Here is a 19,164-nt window from a genome sequence, read left to right as displayed (position 1 = left end):
GAACTCCTTCTTTGACTGGTCCATCTTGAACACCTTCAAGATCATGTCAAGGTATGTGCTCATTTGAAAGTACCATTAAGCGTTTTGATCTATCCTTATAGATCTTGATGCTCAATGTTCAAGTAGCTTAATCCAGGCTTTCCATTGAAAAACACTTTCAAAATAACCCTATATGCTTTCCAGAAATTCTACGTCATTTCTGATCAACAATATGTCAACAACATATACTCATCAGAAATTCTATAGTGCTCCCACTCACTTCTTTGGAAATACAAGTTTCTCATAAACTTTGTACAAACCCAAAATCTTTGATCATCATCAAAGCATACATTCCAACTCCGAGATGCTCACTCCAGTCCTTAGAAGGATCGCTGGAGCTAGCATACCTTTTAGCATCCTTTAGGATCGACAAAAACTTTCTGATTGTATTACCTACAATCTTTCCTCACGAAAACTGGTAAGGAAACTCGTTTTGACATCCATCTCCCAGATTTCATAAATGCAGCTTGTGCTAACGTGATTTCGACGGACTTAAGCATCGCTACGGATGAGAAAATCTCATCGTAGTCAACTCCTTGAACTTGTGAAAAACTCTTCGCCACAAGTCGAGCTTCATAGACGGTGACATTACCGTCCACGTCCGTCTTCTTCTTAAAGGATCCATTTATCTCAATGGATTGCCGATCATCGGGCAAGTCCATCAAAGTCCATGCTTTGTTCTGATATATGGATACTATCTCGGATTTCATGGCTTCTAACCATTTGTCGGAATTCGGGCCCACCATCGCTTCTCCATAGCTCGTAGGTTATTGTTGTCTAGCAACATGACCTTCAAGACAGGATCACCTTACCACTCCGAAGTAGTACGTGTCCTTGTCGTCCTACGAGGTTTGGTAGCGACTTGATCCGAAGTTTCATGATCAATATCATAAGCTCCCACTTCAATTGGTGTAGGTGCCACAGGAACAACTTCCTGTGCCCTGCCACACACTAGTTGAAGAGACGGTTCAATAACCTCATCAAGTCTCCACCATCCTCCCACTCAACTCTTTCGAGAGAAACCTTTCCTCGAGAAAGGACCCGATTCTAGAAACAATTCATATTGTTTTCGGATCTGAATTAGGAGGTATACCCAACTGTTTTGGGTGTCCTATGAAGATGTATTTTATCCGCTTTGGGTTCGAGCTTAATCCTGAAACTTTTTCACATAAGCGTCACAGCCCCAAACCTTTAAGAAACGACAACTTAGGTTTCTCCAAACGGTGTCGTCTCAACGGAATTACGTGGTGCCCTATTTAAAGTGAATGTGGTTGTCTCTAATGCCTAACCCATGGACAATAGTGGTAATTTGATAAGAGACATCATGGTACGCACCATATCCAATAGGGTGCAACTATGATGTTCGGACACACCATCACACTATGGTGTTCCAGGCGGTATTAATTGCGAAACAATTTCCACAATGTCTTAATTGTGTGCCAAAACTCGTAACTCAGATACTCATCTCTATGATCATATCATAGACATTTTATCCTCTTGTCACAATGATCTTCTACTTCACTCTGAAATTACTTGAACCATTCAATAATTCAGACTTGTGTTTCATCAAGTAAATATTCTCAACATCTACTCGAATCATCTGTGAAGTAAGAACATAACGATATTCACTGCATGCCTCAGCACTCATTGGAGTGCACACATCAAAATGTGTTACTTCCAACAAGTTGCTATCTTGTTCCATTTTACTGAAACCGAGGTTTTTCAGTCATCTTGCCTATGTGGTATGATTTGCATATCTCAAGTGATCCAAAATCAAGTGAGTCCAAACGATGGAGTTTCTTCATGCATATACACCAATAGACATGGTTCGCATGTCTCAAACTTTTTAAAAACGAGTGAGTCCAAAGATCCATCAACATGGAGCTTCTTCATGCGTTTTATACCATTATGACTTACATGGCAGTGCCACAAGTAAGTGGTACTATCATTACTATCTTATATCTTTTGGCATGAAAATGTGTATCACTACGATCGAGATTCAATAAACCATTCAGGTTTAATACTAATCTTGATGGTAGAGGGAGCGTGCGATGTTTGATCACATCAAACTTGGAAACACTTCCAACACATATCGTCAGCTCACCTTTAGCTAGTCTCCGTTTATTCCATAGCTTTTTATTTCGAGTTACTAACACTTAGCAACCGAACCGGTATCTAATACCCTGGTGCTACTAGGAGTACTAGTAAAGTACACATCAACACAATGTATATCCAATATACTTCTATCGACTTTGCCAGCCTTCTCATCTACCAAGTATCTAGGGTAATTCTGCTCCAGTGGTTGTTCCCCTTATTACAGAAGCACTTAGTCTCGGGTTTGGGTTCAACCTTGGGTTTCTTCACTAGAGCAGCAGCTGATTTGCCGTTTCATGAAGTATCCCTTTGTTCCCTTGCCCTTCTTGAAACTAGTGGTTTCATCAACCATCAACAATTGATGCTCCTTCTTGATTTCTACTTTCACGGTGTCAAACATCATGAATATTTCAAGGATCATCATATTTATCCCTGATATGTTATAGTTCATCACGAAGCTCTAGCAGCTTGGTGGCAATGACTTTGGAGAAACATCACTATCTCATTTGGAAGATCAACTCCCACTCGATTCAAGTGATTGTTGCACTCAGACAATCTGAGCACAAGCTCAACAATTGAGCTTCTCTCCTTAGTTTGCAGGCTAAGAAAATCATCGGAGGTCTCAAGCCTCTTGACGTGGGCACGAGCCTGAAATCCTAATTTCAGCCCTCGAAACATCTCATATGTTCCGCGACATTTCGAAAACGTCTTTGGTGCCTCTACTTAAACCATTTAACTGAACTATCACGTAGTTATCAAAACGTGTATGTTCGATGTTCGAAACATCCACAAACGACGTTTGGGGTTCAGCACACTGAGCAGTGCATTAAGGACATAAGCTTTCTACTGATCGCATAATCGCTACTATCAACTTTCAACTATATTTTCTCTAGGAACATATCTAAAACAGTAGAACTATAGCGCGAGCTTACGACATAATTTGCAAAAGGTCTTTTGACTATGTTCAGGATAATTAAGTTCATCTTATGAACTCCCACTCAGATAGACATCCCTCTGGTCATCTAAGTGATCACATGATCCGAGTCAACTAGGCCCGTGTCCGATCATCACGTGAGACGGACTAGTTAACGTCGATGAACATCTTCATGTTGATCGTATCTACTATACGACTCATGCTCGACCTTTCGGTCTCCGTGTTCCGAGGCCATGTCTGTACATGCTAGGCTCGTCAAGTTAACCCTAAGTGTTTTCGCTGTGTAAAACTGTCTTACACCCGTTGTATGTGAACGTAAGAATCCATCACACCCGATCATCACGTGGTGCTTAGAAGCGACGAACTGTAGCAACGGTGCACAGTTAGGGGAGAACACTTCTTGAAATTTTGTAAGGGATCATCTTATTTACTACCGTCGTTCTAAGCAAACAAGATGCATAAACATGATAAACATCACATGCAATCAAATAGTGACATGATATGGCCAATATCATTTTGCTCCTTTTGATCTTCATCTTCGGGGCTCCATGATCATCATCGTCACCGGCATGACACCATGATCTCCATCATCATGATCTCCATCATCGTGTCTTCATGAAGTTGTCACGCCAACGACTACTTCTACTTCTATGGCTAACGCGTTTAGCAATAAAGTAAAGTAAGTTACATGGCGTTTTTCAATGACACGCAGGTCATACAAAAAATAAAGACAACTCCTACGGCTCCTGCCGGTTGTCATACTCATCGACATGCAAGTCGTGAATCCTATTACAAGAACATGATCAATCTCATACATCACATATCATTCATCACATTCTTCTTGGCCATATCACATCACATAGCATACCCTGCAAAAACAAGTTAGACGTCCTCTAATTGTTGTTGCATGTTTTACGTGGCTGCTATGGGTTTCTAGAAAGAACGTTTCTTACCTACGCAAGACCACAACGTGATATGCCAATTGCTATTTACCCTTCATAAGGACCCTTTTCATCGAATCCGTTCCGACTAAAGTGGGAGAGACTGGCACCCGCTAGCCACCTTATGCACCAAGTGCATGTCAATCGGTGGAACCTGTCTCACGTGAGAGTACGTGTAAGGTCGGTCCGGGCCGCTTCATCCCACAATACCGTCGAAACAAGATTGGACTAGTAACGGTAAGCATATTGAACAACATCAACGCCCACAACTACTTTGTGTTCTACTCGTGCAAAGAATCTACGCAATAGACCTAGCTCTGATGCCACTGTTGGGGAACGTAGCAGAAATTCAAAAATTTTCCTACGAATCACCAAGATCTATCTATGGAGAGACCAGCAACGAGTAGAAAGGAGGAGAGTTTGCATCTACATACCCTTGTAGATCGCTAAGCGGAAGCGTTCAAGTGAACGGGGTTGATGGAGTCGTACTCGTCGTGATTCAAATCACCGATGATCAAGTGCCGAACGGACGGCACCTCCGCGTTCAACACACGTACAGCCCGGTGACGTCTCCCACGCCTTGATCCAGCAAGGAGAGAGGGAGAGGTTGAGGAAGACTCCATCCAACAGCAGCACAACGGCGTGGTGGTGGTGGAGGAGCGTGGCAATCCCTGCAGGGCTTCTCCGAGCACCTACGGGAGAGGAGATGTGTCACGGGAGGGAGAGGGAGGCAACCAAAGGCCTTAGGTATGATTGCTCCTCCTTTTCCCCACTATATATAGGGCCAAGGGAGAGGGGGAGGGCGCAGCCTTGCCCCCTCCTCCAAGGAAGGGGTGCGGCTAAGGATGGGGAGGAGTCCATCCTCCCCAAGGCACCTCGGAGGTGCCTTCCCCCTTTAGGACTCTCCCCTTTTTTTCTTCTCTTGGCGCATGGGCCTCTTGGGGCTGGTGCCCTTGGCCCATGTAGGCCAAGGCGCACCCCCTTCAGCCCATGTGGCCCCCGGGGCAGGTGGCCCCACCCGGTGGGCCCCCGGGACCCTTCCGGTGGTCCCGGTACAATACCGATGACCCCGAAACTTGTCCCGATGGCCGAAACAGGACTTCCTATATATAAATCTTTACCTCCGGACCATTCCGGAACTCCTCGTGACGTCCGGGATCTCATCCGGGACTCCGAACAACATTCGTTAACCACATACAAGCTTCCTTTATAACCCTAGCGTCATCGAACCTTAAGTGTGTAGACCCTACGGGTTCGGGAGACATGCAGACATGACCGAGATGTTCTCCGGTCAATAACCAACAGCGGATCTGGATACCCATGTTGGCTCCCACATGTTCCACGATGATCTCATCGGATGAACCACGATGTCAAGGACTCAATCGATCCCGTATACAATTCCCTTTGTCTAGCGGTATTTTACTTGCCCGAGATTCGATCGTCGGTATACCGATACCTTGTTCAATCTCGTTACCGGCAAGTCACTTTACTCGTTCCGTAACACATCATCCCGTGATCAACTCCTTGGTCACATTGCGCATATGATGATGTCCTACCGAGTGGGCCCAGAGATACCTCTCCGTTTACACGGAGTGACAAATCCCAGTCTCGATCCGCATAAAACAATAGATACTTTCGGAGATACCTGTAGTGCACCTTTATAGTCACCCAGTTACGTTGTGACGTTTGATACACCCAAAGCACTCCTACGGTATCCAGGAGTTACACGATCTCATGGTCAAAGGAAGAGATACTTGACATTGGCAAAGCTCTAGCAAATGAACTACATGATCTTTTGTGCTAGTCTTAGGATTGGGTCTTGTCCATCACATCATTCTCCTAATGATGTGATCCCGTTATCAACGACATCCAATGTCCATAGCCAGGAAACCATGACTATCTGTTGATCACAACGAGCTAGTCAACTAGAGGCTCACTAGGGACATATTGTGGTCTATGTATTCACACGTGTATTACGATTTCCGGATAATACAGTTATAGCATGAATAAAAGACAATTATCATGAACAAGGAAATATAATAATAATACTTTTATTATTGCCTCTAGGGCATATTTCCAACACTAAGTTGCTTGCTGAAGGAAATATGCCCCAGAGGCAATAATAAAGTTGTTATTTATATTTCCTTATATCATGATAAATGTTTATTATTTATGCTAGAATTGTATTAATCGGAAACTTTGTACATGTGTTAATACATAGACAAAACATAGTGTCCTAGTATGCATCTACTAGACTAGCTCGTTAATCAAAGATGGTTATGTTTCCTAACCATAGACATGTGTTGTCATTTGATGAACGGGATCACATCATTAGGAGAATGATGTGATGGACAAGACCCATCCGTTAGGTTAGCATTATGATCGTTATAGTTTCATTGCTATTGCTTTCTTCATGACTTACACATGTTGAGATTATGCAACTCCCGAATACCAGAGGAACACCTTGTGTGCTATCAAACGTCACAACGTAAATGGGTGATTATAAACATGCTCTACAGGTGTCTCCAAAGGTGTTTGTTGGGTTGGCATAGATCAAGATTAGGATTTGTCGCTCCGTGTTTCGGAGAGGTATCTCTGGGCCCTCTTGGTAATGCTCATCATTATAAGCCTTGCAAGCAATGTGACTAATGAGTTAGTTGCGGGATGAAGTATTACGGAACGAGTAAAGAGACTTGCCGGTAACGAGATTGAACTAGGTATGCTGATACCGACGATCGAATCTCGGGCAAGTAACATACCGATGACAAATGGAACAACATATATTGTTATGCGGTTTGACCGGTAAAGATCTTCATAGAATATGTAACATCCATGCTCCACTATTGGTTATTGATCGGAGATGTGTCTCAATCATGCCTACATAGTTCTTGAACCCGTAGGGTCCGCATGCTTAACGTTCGATGACGATTTGTATTATGAGTTATGTGTTTTGATGACCGAAGTTTGTTCGGAGTCCCGGATGAGATCACGAATGTGATGAGGAGTCTCAAAATGGTCGAAACATAAAGATTGATATGTTGGAAGGCTATATTCGGACATCGGATTGGTTCCAGAAAAGTTCGGGTTTTTTCCGGAGTACCGGGAGGTTACCGGAACCCCCGGGGAGTTGTTGGGCCTTAGTGGGCCTAAGTGGGAAGAGTAGGCAGCGGCCAGGAGGTTGTGCGCCGCCCAAGCCCAGTTCGAATTGGACAAGGGGTTGGGGGCGCGCCCCCCTCCTCTTTAGGTGGAATCCTACTAGGACTTGGAGTCCTAGTAGGACTCCCCTCTCTCGACGCGCCTAGCATAGGCCGACCAGCCTCCCCCTCCCTCCTTTATATACGGGGCAGGGGGGCACCCTAGAACACACCAAGTTTTGCCTTAGGCGTGTGCGGTGCCCCCCTCGATAGTTACACACCTCGATCATATCACCGCAGTGCTTAGGCGAAGCCCTGCGCTAGTAACATTATCATCACCGTCGCCACGTCGTCGTGCTGACGGAAGTCACCCTCGTCCTCAACTGGATCAAGAGCATGAGGGACGTCATCGAGCTGAATGTGTGCTGACCGCGGAGGTGCCGTACGTTCGGTACTTGGATCAGTTGGATCGCGAAGACGTTTGACTACATCAACCGCATTACTAAATGCTTCCTCTTTCGGTCTACGAGGGTACGTGGACACACCCTCCCATATTGTTGCTATGCATCTCCTAGATCTATGCGTATATGTCTTATGCACGAGTAGAACACAAAGAGTTGTGGGCTATAATAGTCATACTGCTTACCACCAATGTCTTACTTTGATTCGGCGGTATTGTTGGATGAATCGGCCCGGACCGACAATACATGACCGTGTTCACGAGACTGGTTCTACCGACGTGCTTTTGCACATAGGTGACTGGCGGGTGTTTGTTTCTCCAACTTTAGTTGAATCGAGTTTGACTACGGTCGGTCCTTGTTGAAGGTTAAAACAACACACTTGACAAAAAATCATTGTGTTTTTGATGCGTAGGTAAGAACAGTTCTTGCTAGAAGCCCGTAGCAGCCACGTAAAACTTGCAACAACAAAGTAGAGGACGTCTAACTTGTTTTTGCAGGGCTTGTTGTGATGTGATATGGTCAAGGCATGATGAGATATAAATTGTTGTATGAGATGATCATGTTTTGTAACAGAGTTATCAGCAACTGGCAGGAGGCATATGGTTGTCGCTCTATTGTATGAAATGCAATCGCAATGTAATTGCTTTATTTTATCACTAAGCAGTAGCGATAGTCGTTTTAGCAATGGTTGGCGAGACGACAACGATACTATGATGGAGATCAAGGTTTCAAGCCGGTGATGATGGAGATCATGACGATGCTTCGGTGATAGAGATCATGAGGACAAGATGATGATGGCCATATCATGTCACATATTTTGATTGCATGTGATGTTTATCTTTTATGCATCTTATTTTGCTTAGTACGGCGGTAGCATTATAAGATGATCCCTTACTAAATTTCAAGGTATAAGTGTTCTCCCTGAGTATGCATCGTTGCTACAGTTCGTCGTGCCGAGACACCACTTGATGATCGGCGTGATAAGGTCTACATTCACATACAATGGGTGCAAGCTAGTTTTGCACACACAGAATACTCGGGTTAAACTTGACGAGCCTAGCATATGCAGATATGGCCTCAGAACACTGAGACCGAAAGGTCGAACGTGAATCATATAGTAGATATGATCAACATAGTGATGTTCACCATTGAAAACTACTCCATCTCACGTGATGATCGGACATGGTTTAGTTGATTTGGATCACGTGATAATTTAGATGACTAGAGGGATGTCTATCTAAGTGGGAGTTTTTAAGTAATATGATTAATTGAACTTCAATTTATCATGAACTTAGTCCTGATAGTATTTTGCAAATTATGTTGTAGATCAATAACTCGCATTATAGCTTCCCTATGTTTTTATATGTGTTCCTAGAGAAAACTAAGTTGAAAGATGGTAGTAGCAATGATGCGGACTAGGTCCATGATCTGAGGTTTATCCTCATTGCTGCACTTAAGAATTATGTCCTTAATGCACCGCTAGGTGACATGCCTATTGCAGGAGCAGATGCATATGTTATAAACGTTTGGCTAGCTCAATATGATGACTGCTTGATAGTTTAGTGCACCATGCTTTACGGCTTAGAACCGGGACTTCAAAAACATTTTGAACACCACGGAGCATATGAGATGTTCAAAGAGCTGAAAGTGCTATTTCAGACTCATGTCCGTGTCAAGAGGTATGAGACCTCTGACAAGTACTTTGCCTAAAAGAGGGAGGAGAATTGCTCAGCTAGTGAGCATGTGCTCAGAATGTTCGGGTACTACAATCGCTTGAATCAAGTGTGAGTTAGTCTTCCAGATAAGATAGTGATTGACAGAGTTCTCTAGTCACCATCACCAAGTTACTGGAACTTCGTGATGAACTATAGTATGCAAGGGATGACAAAAACGATTTCCGAGCTCTTCATGATGCTAAAATTGACGAAGGTAGAAATGAAGAAAGAGCATCAAGCGTTGATGATTGACAAGATCACTAGTTTAAAGAAAAGGGCAAAGGGATAGAAAGGGAACTTCAAGTAGAACGGCGGCCAAGTTGTGACTCTTGAGAAGATGCCCAAAGCTAGACCCAATCCTGAAAATGAGTGCTTCTAATGCAAAAGGAAATGGTCACTAGAAGCGGAACTGCTCCAAACATTTGGCAGATAAGAAGGATGGCAAAGTGAACAAAGGTATATTTGATATACAGGTTATTGATGTGTATCTTACTAGTGCTCGTAGTAACCCCTAGGTATTTGATATTTGTTCAGTTGCCAAAATTAATTAGTAACTCGAAACAGGAGTTGCAGAATAAATAGAGACTAGTTGAGGATGAAGTGACGATGTGTGTTGGAAGTGGTTCCAACATTGATATGATCATCATCGCACACTCCCTATACTTTCGGGATTAGTGTTGAACCTAAAAAAGTGTTATTTGGTGTTTGCGTTGAGCATGAATATGATTAGATCATGTTTATTGCAATACGATTATTCATTTAAGACAGAGAATAATTGCTATTCCGTTTACATGAATAAAACCTTCTATGGTCATACACCCAATGTTGATGGTTTATTGAATCTCGATCGTAGTGATACACATATTCATAATATTGATGCCAAAAGATGCAAAGTTGATAATGATAGTGCAACATATTTGTGGCACTGCCGTTTGGGTCATATTGGTGTAAAGCGCATGAAGAAACTCCATGCTGATGGGCTTTTGGAATCACTTGATTATGAATCATTTTGATACTTGCGAACCGTGCCTTATGGGCAAGATGACTAAAACTCCGTTCTCTGGAACAATGAAATGAGCTACTGACTTATTGGTACCAATGTATGTGTTCCAATGAGTGTTGAGGCTCATTGAGGGAGTCCTGGATTAGGGGGTGTCCGGATGGCCAGACTATGACCTTTGGCCGGACTCCCGGACTATGAAGATACAAGATTGAAGACTTCGTCCCGTGTCCGGATGGGACTTTCCTTGGCGTGGAAGGCAAGCTTGGTGATATGATATGTAGATCTCCTCCCATTGTAACCGACTCTGTGTAACCCTAGCCCTCTCCGGTGTCTATATAAACCGGAGAGTTTTAGTTCGTAGGACGAACAACAATCATACCATAGGCTAGCTTCTAGGGTTTAGCCTCTCTGATCTCGTGGTAGATCAACTCTTATACTACCCATATCGTCAATATTGATCAAGCAGGAGTAGGGTTTTACCTCCATCAAGAGGGCCCGAACCTGGGTAAAAACATCGTGTCCCTTGTCTCCTGTTACCATCCGCCTAGACGCACAGTTCGGGACCCCCTACCCGAGATCCGCCGGTTTTGACACTGACATTGGTGCTTTCATTGAGAGTTCCTCTGTGTCGTCACCTTCAGGCCCGATGGCTTCTTCGATCATCAACCATGACGCGGTCCAGGGTGAGACTTTTCTCGCCGGACAGATCTTCGTATTCGGCGGCTTTGAATTGCGGGCCAATTCACTTGGCCATCTGGAGCAGATCGAGAGCTATGCCCCTGGCCATCAGGTCAGATTTGGAAGTTTAAACTACACGGCTGACATCTGTGGGGACTTGATCTTCGACGGATTCGAGCCACAGCCGAGCATGCCGCACTGTCACGAGGGGCATGATCTAGCTCTGCCGCCGGACAGTGCCCAGAGTGCCGCTTAGGTGTCCGCTCCGACCCTTAGCTTGGAGCCGACTGCGCCGATCGAGGACGGGCGGCTGGACGCCGCCTCGGGGGCTGCACTCTCTACGGCGATCGAGCCGAACACCAATCTTGTACTTCGCGGAGCTCGTGACTCCAAGGCGCCGGACTCCATTCCGGACTCCGAATCTTCCGCACCTCTCCCGATCGAACCCAATTGGGCTCCGATCATGGAGTTCACCGCCGCGGACATCTTTCAACACTCGCCCTTTGGCAACATCCTGAAGTCACTAAAGTCTCTCTCTTTATCAGGAGAGCCCTGGCCGGACTATGGTCAGCAAGGTTGGGATGGGGGCGACGAGGAAGTTCGAAACCCACCCACCACCCACTTCGTAGCCACTGTCGACGATTTAACTGACATGCTCGACTTCGACTCCGAAGACATCAACGGCATAGACGCCGATGAAGAAGACGAACAAGAACCAGCGCCTATAGGGCACTGGGCAACCACCTCATCCCACGATGTATACATGGTGGACACACCTAAAAGAAATAATGACGAGGTTCAAAAGGGCGCAACAAGGGATCGTTCCCTCGAAAAGCAATCAAAGCGGCGGCGTAAGCGCCGTGCCAAACCCCACCTCGACAGAGACCCAGCGATAGAGCAGGATGAACCGGCGGACGATGAACATACCGTCGAGCAACCGTCCGAATAGGGAAGCTTGGATAAACAAACCGAACAACCCGTCCCCAACGAAGATAATAGTCCGGACGACCTCACGCCTGACAAGTTGCTAGAGAAGAAGAACCTCCACCAAAGGCTCATCGCCACTGCGCGTAGCCTGAAAAAGCAGAAGCGGAAGCTCAAAACAGCGGAAGATGCACTCAGAATCAGTTGGGGCAAGGTACTCAACACCGCACACAAGTACGGCGACAGTCACCACACAAAGAGCTATCCGAAACAAAAATTACTACCGGAATTTGATGAGGAGGCCTTAGAGCCCCCACGGTCAAAAAACAAAGAAGCCACCAGGTCGGATAGACGACCCCATGACCGACATCGAGCGGCAAAGTTTGCCGCACTCGATCCGGCACGTGATCCGCACAAGGATTCACGTCAAAAATACGGCCCAACTAGATCTATCTACAGGCCAAGAAAGCAAGCTCTAGTAAGCAATGCAACGCAACAAATATCCGAACATCGCGGCACACCCAAATACAGGGGCGCTGCACATCCCCTATGTTTCACCGACGAGGTGCTGGACCATGAATTTCCAGCAGGATTCAAGCCCGTAAACATAGAGGCATACGACGGAACAACAGATCCTGGAGTCTGCATTGAGGATTATATCCTCCACATACACATGGTTAGAGGAGATGACCTCCACGCCATAAAATACTTGCCCCTCAAGCTCAAAGGGCCAGCCCGGCATTGGCTCAAAAGCCTTCCCGAAAACACCATAGGAAGTTGGTAAGAGCTCGAGGATGCTTTTCGGGCAAATTTTCAAGGGACCTATGTCCGACCTCCGGATGCAGACGATCTAAGTCATATAACTCAACAACCCGGAGAATCAGCCCGGAAACTCTGGAACAGATTTCTTACTAAAAAGAATCAGATAGTCGACTGTCCGGACGCCGAAGCCCTAGCAGCTTTCAAACATAGCGTTCGAGACGAATGGCTCGCCAGACACCTCGGCCAAGAAAAGCCAAGAACAATGGCCGCATTGACAAGCCTCATGACCCGCTTTTGCGCAGGAGAGGATAGCTGGTTGGCAAGAAGCAGCACCAGCGACCCAAGTACATCCGAAGTCAGAGATGGAAAGGGGAAACCGCGCCATAGCAAGGAACAGCGCCGGATCAAGGATAACAGCCCGAAGAGCACGACAGTCAACGCCGGATTCAAAAGCTCTTGGCAGAATCAGAAAAAGCCGCCCCCCAAAGATAATAGGGACGAGCTATCTAACCTCAACAAAATCTTGGACAAAATATGCCAAATCCACAGTACTCCCGGGAGGCCTGCAAACCACACCCACAGAGATTGTTGGGTCTTCAAGCAATCCGGCAAACTCAACGCCGAACACAAGGGGCTCGACATACCAAGCGAGGATGACGACGAACCCCACAAGCAGAGCACCGGAGAACAAAAGAAGTTCCTGCAAGAAGTCAAAACAGTAAATTCACTTCACGTGACAAAAGGGAAAAACAGAGTGGCGCCTATGGAGATACGCGCCATACGGCCTGTCCCAGAGGAGTGCCGCCACTGGTTGTTACAACCAGTCACCTTCGATCATAAGGATTACTCTAGAGGTATCCGGAATGCAGGCTGGACTACCTTGGTCTTAAATCCGATAATTGACGGACTCCACTTTACACAAGTCCTATTGGACGACGGCAGTGATCTAAACCTGCTATATTAGGACAGAATCTGCAAAATGGGGATAAAGCCAGCAATAATTTGCCATGGCAACACTTCCTTTCAAGGAGTCACGCCAGGCCCAGATACCCATTGTATGGGTTCCCTCTCGTTAGAAGTTATGTTCGTCTCCCCCGACAACTTCCGAAGCAAAAAGCTAACCTTCCACATCGCCCCATTCATAAGTAGCTATCAAGCACTACTGGGACGCGAAGCTTTCGCCCGCTTTAACGCAATACCTCATTATGCATCCCTTACACTCAAAATGCCCGGTCCACGAGGCATCATCTCATTAAAGCGAAATATCGAGTGTCCCTCGAGCGCGGACGAGGGTGTGGCTGCCTTGGCAGCCGCACACTAAACCAGCTTTACTAGTTATAGCACCTAAACAGGTCGTTCAAGACCCCGGACATGGCTCGATGAGTCCAGCGTAAACATACAAAGGCTTAATAGCCGCATACCCCTGTACAAGGGGCTCCGCGCGTTTACACCAAGAGACAATAAAGCTCAATTCTATCCGTTTTCTGTATTATACTTTGTTTATTTTAACATAGATTTCTCGCATGATTGTTTTCAACTAAGTTCCTCTCTTTTACAGACGAACACCATGCTACACCCATCCAGGATACGACACAATGGAGACACAGGCGCAGACGTGCAGTAGGGACCTGTTTCAAGGATTCTTTTCAGATTAAGACCCTGCGTAAACCTTTTTTACTGTCTCTTGTTGATAACATCCCCCGGTTTTTTGCTATAACCGAGGAGGAGGCTGGCGTCTTGGCATGTGGCCACGCCAGAATTTTGCGTGTACCTGGACACCAGGGATTTCTTACCACGGCTTTTGTTCAGCCCATTTTCATAAAGACCGAATACCTTAGGGAGTGTTCGGCGTCGCGAGTTTGGCCTTATATGCATCAGCTCCGAATCATGTCTTTGGTCAAATGTTGGGTTTGCCCGGCTCCTGTGTTTTGCTGCCTTACGTTCCGCTCTATCAACTAAGGCAACACTAGGAGAACTACTGCGATTGTGCCTCGGTTCGACCAGGCGAGCACCTCAATAGAGAAACCCGAAAACTGACTGTCATGATATAGCAAGAGACTGGTCAACCACTCGATGACTAGCCGGAATCTTTAGGATTCCTCCACATTAACGAAGGGTCGTTTCCCGGTCAGGCACACACGTGCCCCAAATTCGGGCAAGCGCGGTGCCCCCAGGGGCTATTCAGTAGCCCCACTGTCAAACTCCTATGGCTAAGTGAAAGTGATAAAGCATTATAGTCCGATTGCCTAGTTCGCTGCGCTATCACCTCCTTTATAGGACCAAGACGTTGGATCAAGTGTGAAAATGCGCCTTCTGCGAACACCCCCGCATTATATGCGTGGGGGCTGAAGCCAACGGCTGCCATCTTTCAGGTTATATATACATATACATTAACGGCCACACAGGAGGTATTCTAAATTCTTGAAAGCACAAGCATAAAAAGCTTTTATATTCAATCGAAACATTGTTTTAGAAACAGTACATGTTATTCAAACATAACATCCTTCGAGCACTCTGTCTCTATTAAACGAGCGCCCTGCAGAACTTCCTCAAAATAGCGCTCGGCAGGTACTCGGCTTTCGTCCGAATCCTAGGATGCAACAGCACTGGCCTTCATCTCCGCCCAGTATGTCTTGACACGGGCAAGATCCATCTGTGCACCCTCTATACACGCTGACCTCTTCATTGCATCAATACGCGACACCGCACCAAGGAACTGCTGCACCAAGCTAAAAGAACTCTTCGGCTCGGGCCCTTTCGGCCACAGATGACTCACGACATGCTTCATGGCGAGTCTGGATAACCTGTTCAGCTCCGCCCATCCGGCCAAACGATCGGATACCGAAAGTGGGCGCTCTAGATTGTGGAACTGCGACCAAAAAAGTTCTTCCAATTTGTGGTCACCTAGACCCCGGAAGTGTTCGATCGCGTCCGCGGCACTCGCCGCCAAATCCAGATAAGTGTTCGCCGCACTCCACTTCTGGTCCATCGGAGCACACTTAGGATCCCCGAACTTCATCCGCAGCATATAGGGCTTTCCAGCCGTGATATCTCCGGCCTGACGTAGCTCCTCCTTCATAGCTCTCATCGCAGAGCGAATGTCCTTGGCCTCGGCAGTGACCTTTTCAAGGTCCTTCTGTGCCACCCTATCTTCTTTTTCAATAAGCTTACAACGGTCGGCAGCATCCTTCAATTTTACAGCCATCTCGGCCATTTCTTTCTTGCTCTGGCAGTGAGCAGCCTGTTCGGCTTTTAGCTCTTCAGCCGCCTTTAAGGCAGCCGCATCGCTTTTCCTGGCTTGCTCCTTGGCTCGAGAAAGTTCCGCCCGAAGGTTCTCCACGGCAGCGGCACCATCTGCATTAAGCACACATGTTATAAGGTACGAGCATCAAGCTCCTCTTACCAGATGTTTTTGGAGACATTGCATACCTTGTGCCTCATCCAACTGCTCTTTTACAAGCGTGATTTCGGCATCTGCCACGTCAAGTTGCCGCTTTAGCTCGGCAAATTCATCAGTCCGGCTAGCCACCGAACACTTCGCCACCTACATAGGAAGGGCGACATATTATACATGGGATTATGATCCTCTGTGCGCCGTCATTTTTGACAACACACAGAGTCTCTGGGGCTACTATCTATACAGGGTGCATTTTATATATGCGGCTCTGTCAAAAGGTACATCATTTCGCGTACCTCAAAACCTGTCAGTAAACTCCTGGCGGCCTCATACAATCTGCTTTCCGTGGATGAAATCCTTCTAATCAGCGTGTTCATCAACACAAGGTGTTCTTCTGAGATAGACGCTCGCCCGAGAAGATCCTTCAGCTCCTCCGACCGTGCACCGGAAGGTGCCGGACTAGTCCGAAGACCTTTTTCGAGGTCCGGATGTGGAGAAACCCTCCGAGACGACACCTCGTGGTCACCCACCTCGCAAGACGGTACAGCTGGGGGAGGCGTTTCGCTCTCCATCATCTCCGGACAAAGATCCCCTGAAGATGAGCTCTGCTGAGAAGGGTTGAGATCCGAACTGCAAGGTAAAATTTATGTTATCTTCCTCAGAAATAAAACAGGGATGTCACTCATTTTAAAACCCCTCTCTTTACTTATGGCTCGGTGGAGAGCTGATCCCCTTGGGGGCGCAATGCGACCGGGGCACTCTCCGGCGCCGGACCCTCTGACGAAGATTTCTTCCCCCGCTTTGAGGCCATCGCCTCCGGGTCTTCAGAGGCGGTCCTTTTCTTTCCCTTGTTAGGGGAATTCTCGATTCCTCCTTTCCTGACAGCCTCCTTCGCGGAGGAGGTAGCTTCTTGGTTCCCCTCTTCGCCTTCTTCCAAAGGCGCAATCTCCAGCATCCTGGTCAACACGGGATCTGGCATAGTCTCAGGAGGGGGGCCGGACACCTGATAAGCTTTGATTTCGCTATCCACTCCTGTTCAAAGGATAGCTCTTTTAAAGGGCAATTTTATGATAAACATACGGGTAGCGTGTCCGGATACATGGCTACTTACTTGAGTGTCTGGGCGATTGCAGCTCAGATCTGCGTCCTCGGACGAGTCCGGATACATTGCTTGTGATCCGAAGAACAATTTATACATCTCCATGGGCGTCGTGCCCATAAAATGTTGGAGGACTCGCGGTCCCTCTGGATTAAATTCCCATAGGCGGAGGGGGCGACGTTTGCAGGGCAGTGTGCGGCGAATCAGCATAACCTGCGCCACTACGACCAAATTAATATCTCTTTCTAGGAGATCTCGAATGCGGCCCTGCAGCAAGGGCGCGTCCTTGGATGGCCCCCCAGTTAAGCCCTTTATTGACCCATGACGCTAGCCGTGGTGGGGGACCCGAGCGAAAAGCAGGTGGAGCCGCCCATGTGGTGCCCCTGGGAGCTATGATGTAAAACCACTCTTGTTGCCATAAGCCGAACTCCTCTTGGAAAGAGCCCTCGGGCCACGAAGCGTCGGCAATCTTGCTTATAAGAGCACCTCCGCACTCTGCGTGCTGCCCCTCGATTATCTTTGGTTCTACCTTGAAGGTCTTAAGCGACAACCCGAAGTGAGGAGTAATATGGAGGAAGGCCTCACACACGACAATGAACGATGAGATTTGGAGGATGGACTCTGGAGCTAAATCGTGAAATTCCAGCCCGTAATAAAACATGAGCCCCTCACGAAGGGATCAATCGGGAAGCCGAGACCCCGAAGGAAGTGAGATGTGAACACCACGCTCTCACCGAGCTGGGGAGTGGGGATAGCCTGCCCTGGAGCAGGCAGCCTATGCGAGATTTCGCCGGTTAGATACCTGGCATCTCTCAGCTTTCGCATGTCTTCTTCCGTAACGGAGGAAGGCATCCACTGGCCTTGGAGGTCGGAGCCGGACATCATCGAAGGTCCGAAGCGCCTGAATCTGGAGCTTTGGGTGTTGGAACTTGAGGAGAGACGCGGATTTGATGGGATTGAAAGAAAGGAGTCGAGTCTTGGTCTCTTTATAAAAGGGTTTGAACACCAAGAGCCCTCCCCGTGAGCGTCTGGGATTCACTTTCAATTAAGAAGTCATACCCATGACATGGTTGGGTTACCCACACCTGTATTGATGAGAATCCCGGAATAAAGGGACACGATCTCTGCTTTGACAAGACGTGCCAAGGAAACCGCCTCGCTAAACACGCTGAGGTGGGACAGTAAAATGATTCGAATAGAGGCTTGGCTGTGACATGATGTCATGCTACGAAATACGTCAGCAGATTAGATTTGTGCAAATATTATTCTCTCTACGGTGGTATGTGGAAACTATTTTGCAGAGCTAGACACTATCCTCATGTTCAACATCTTCTATGAAGTATTCGGAGGAGGAACCCGCCTTGCAATGCCGAAGACAATTTGCGCGCCGGACTCGTCGTCACTGAAGCCTGGTTCAGGGGCTACTGAGGGAGTCCTGGATTAGGGGGTGTCCGAATGGCCGGACTATGACCTTTGGCCGGACTCCCGGACTATGAAGATACAAGATTGAAGACTTCGCCCGTGTCCGGATGGGACTTTCCTTGGCGTGGAAGGCAAGCTTGGCGATATGATATGTAGATCTCCTCCCATTGTAACCGACTCTGTGTAACCCTAGCCCTCTCCGGTGTCTATATAAACCGGAGAGTTTTAGTCCGTAGGACGAACAACAATCATACCATAGGCTAGCTTCTAGGGTTTAGCCTCTCTGATCTTGTGGTAGATCAACTCTTGTACTACCCATATCATCAATATTGATCAAGCAGGAGTAGGGTTTTACCTCCATCGAGAGGGCCCGAACCTGGGTAAAAACATCGTGTCCCTTGTGTCCTGTTACCATCCGCCTAGACGCACAGTTCGGGACCCCCTACCCGAGATCCGCCGGTTTTAACACCGACACTCATGGCGGGTATTGTTATTTTTTGACCTTCATAGATGATTTGAGCAGATATGGGTATATCTACTTAATGAAACATAAGTCTGAAA

This window comes from Triticum aestivum, chromosome 5B, assembly GCF_018294505.1.
Source record: "Triticum aestivum cultivar Chinese Spring chromosome 5B, IWGSC CS RefSeq v2.1, whole genome shotgun sequence".
In the NCBI taxonomy this organism is placed as follows: Eukaryota; Viridiplantae; Streptophyta; class Magnoliopsida; order Poales; family Poaceae; genus Triticum; species Triticum aestivum.
This window is presented reverse-complemented; position numbering follows the sequence as displayed.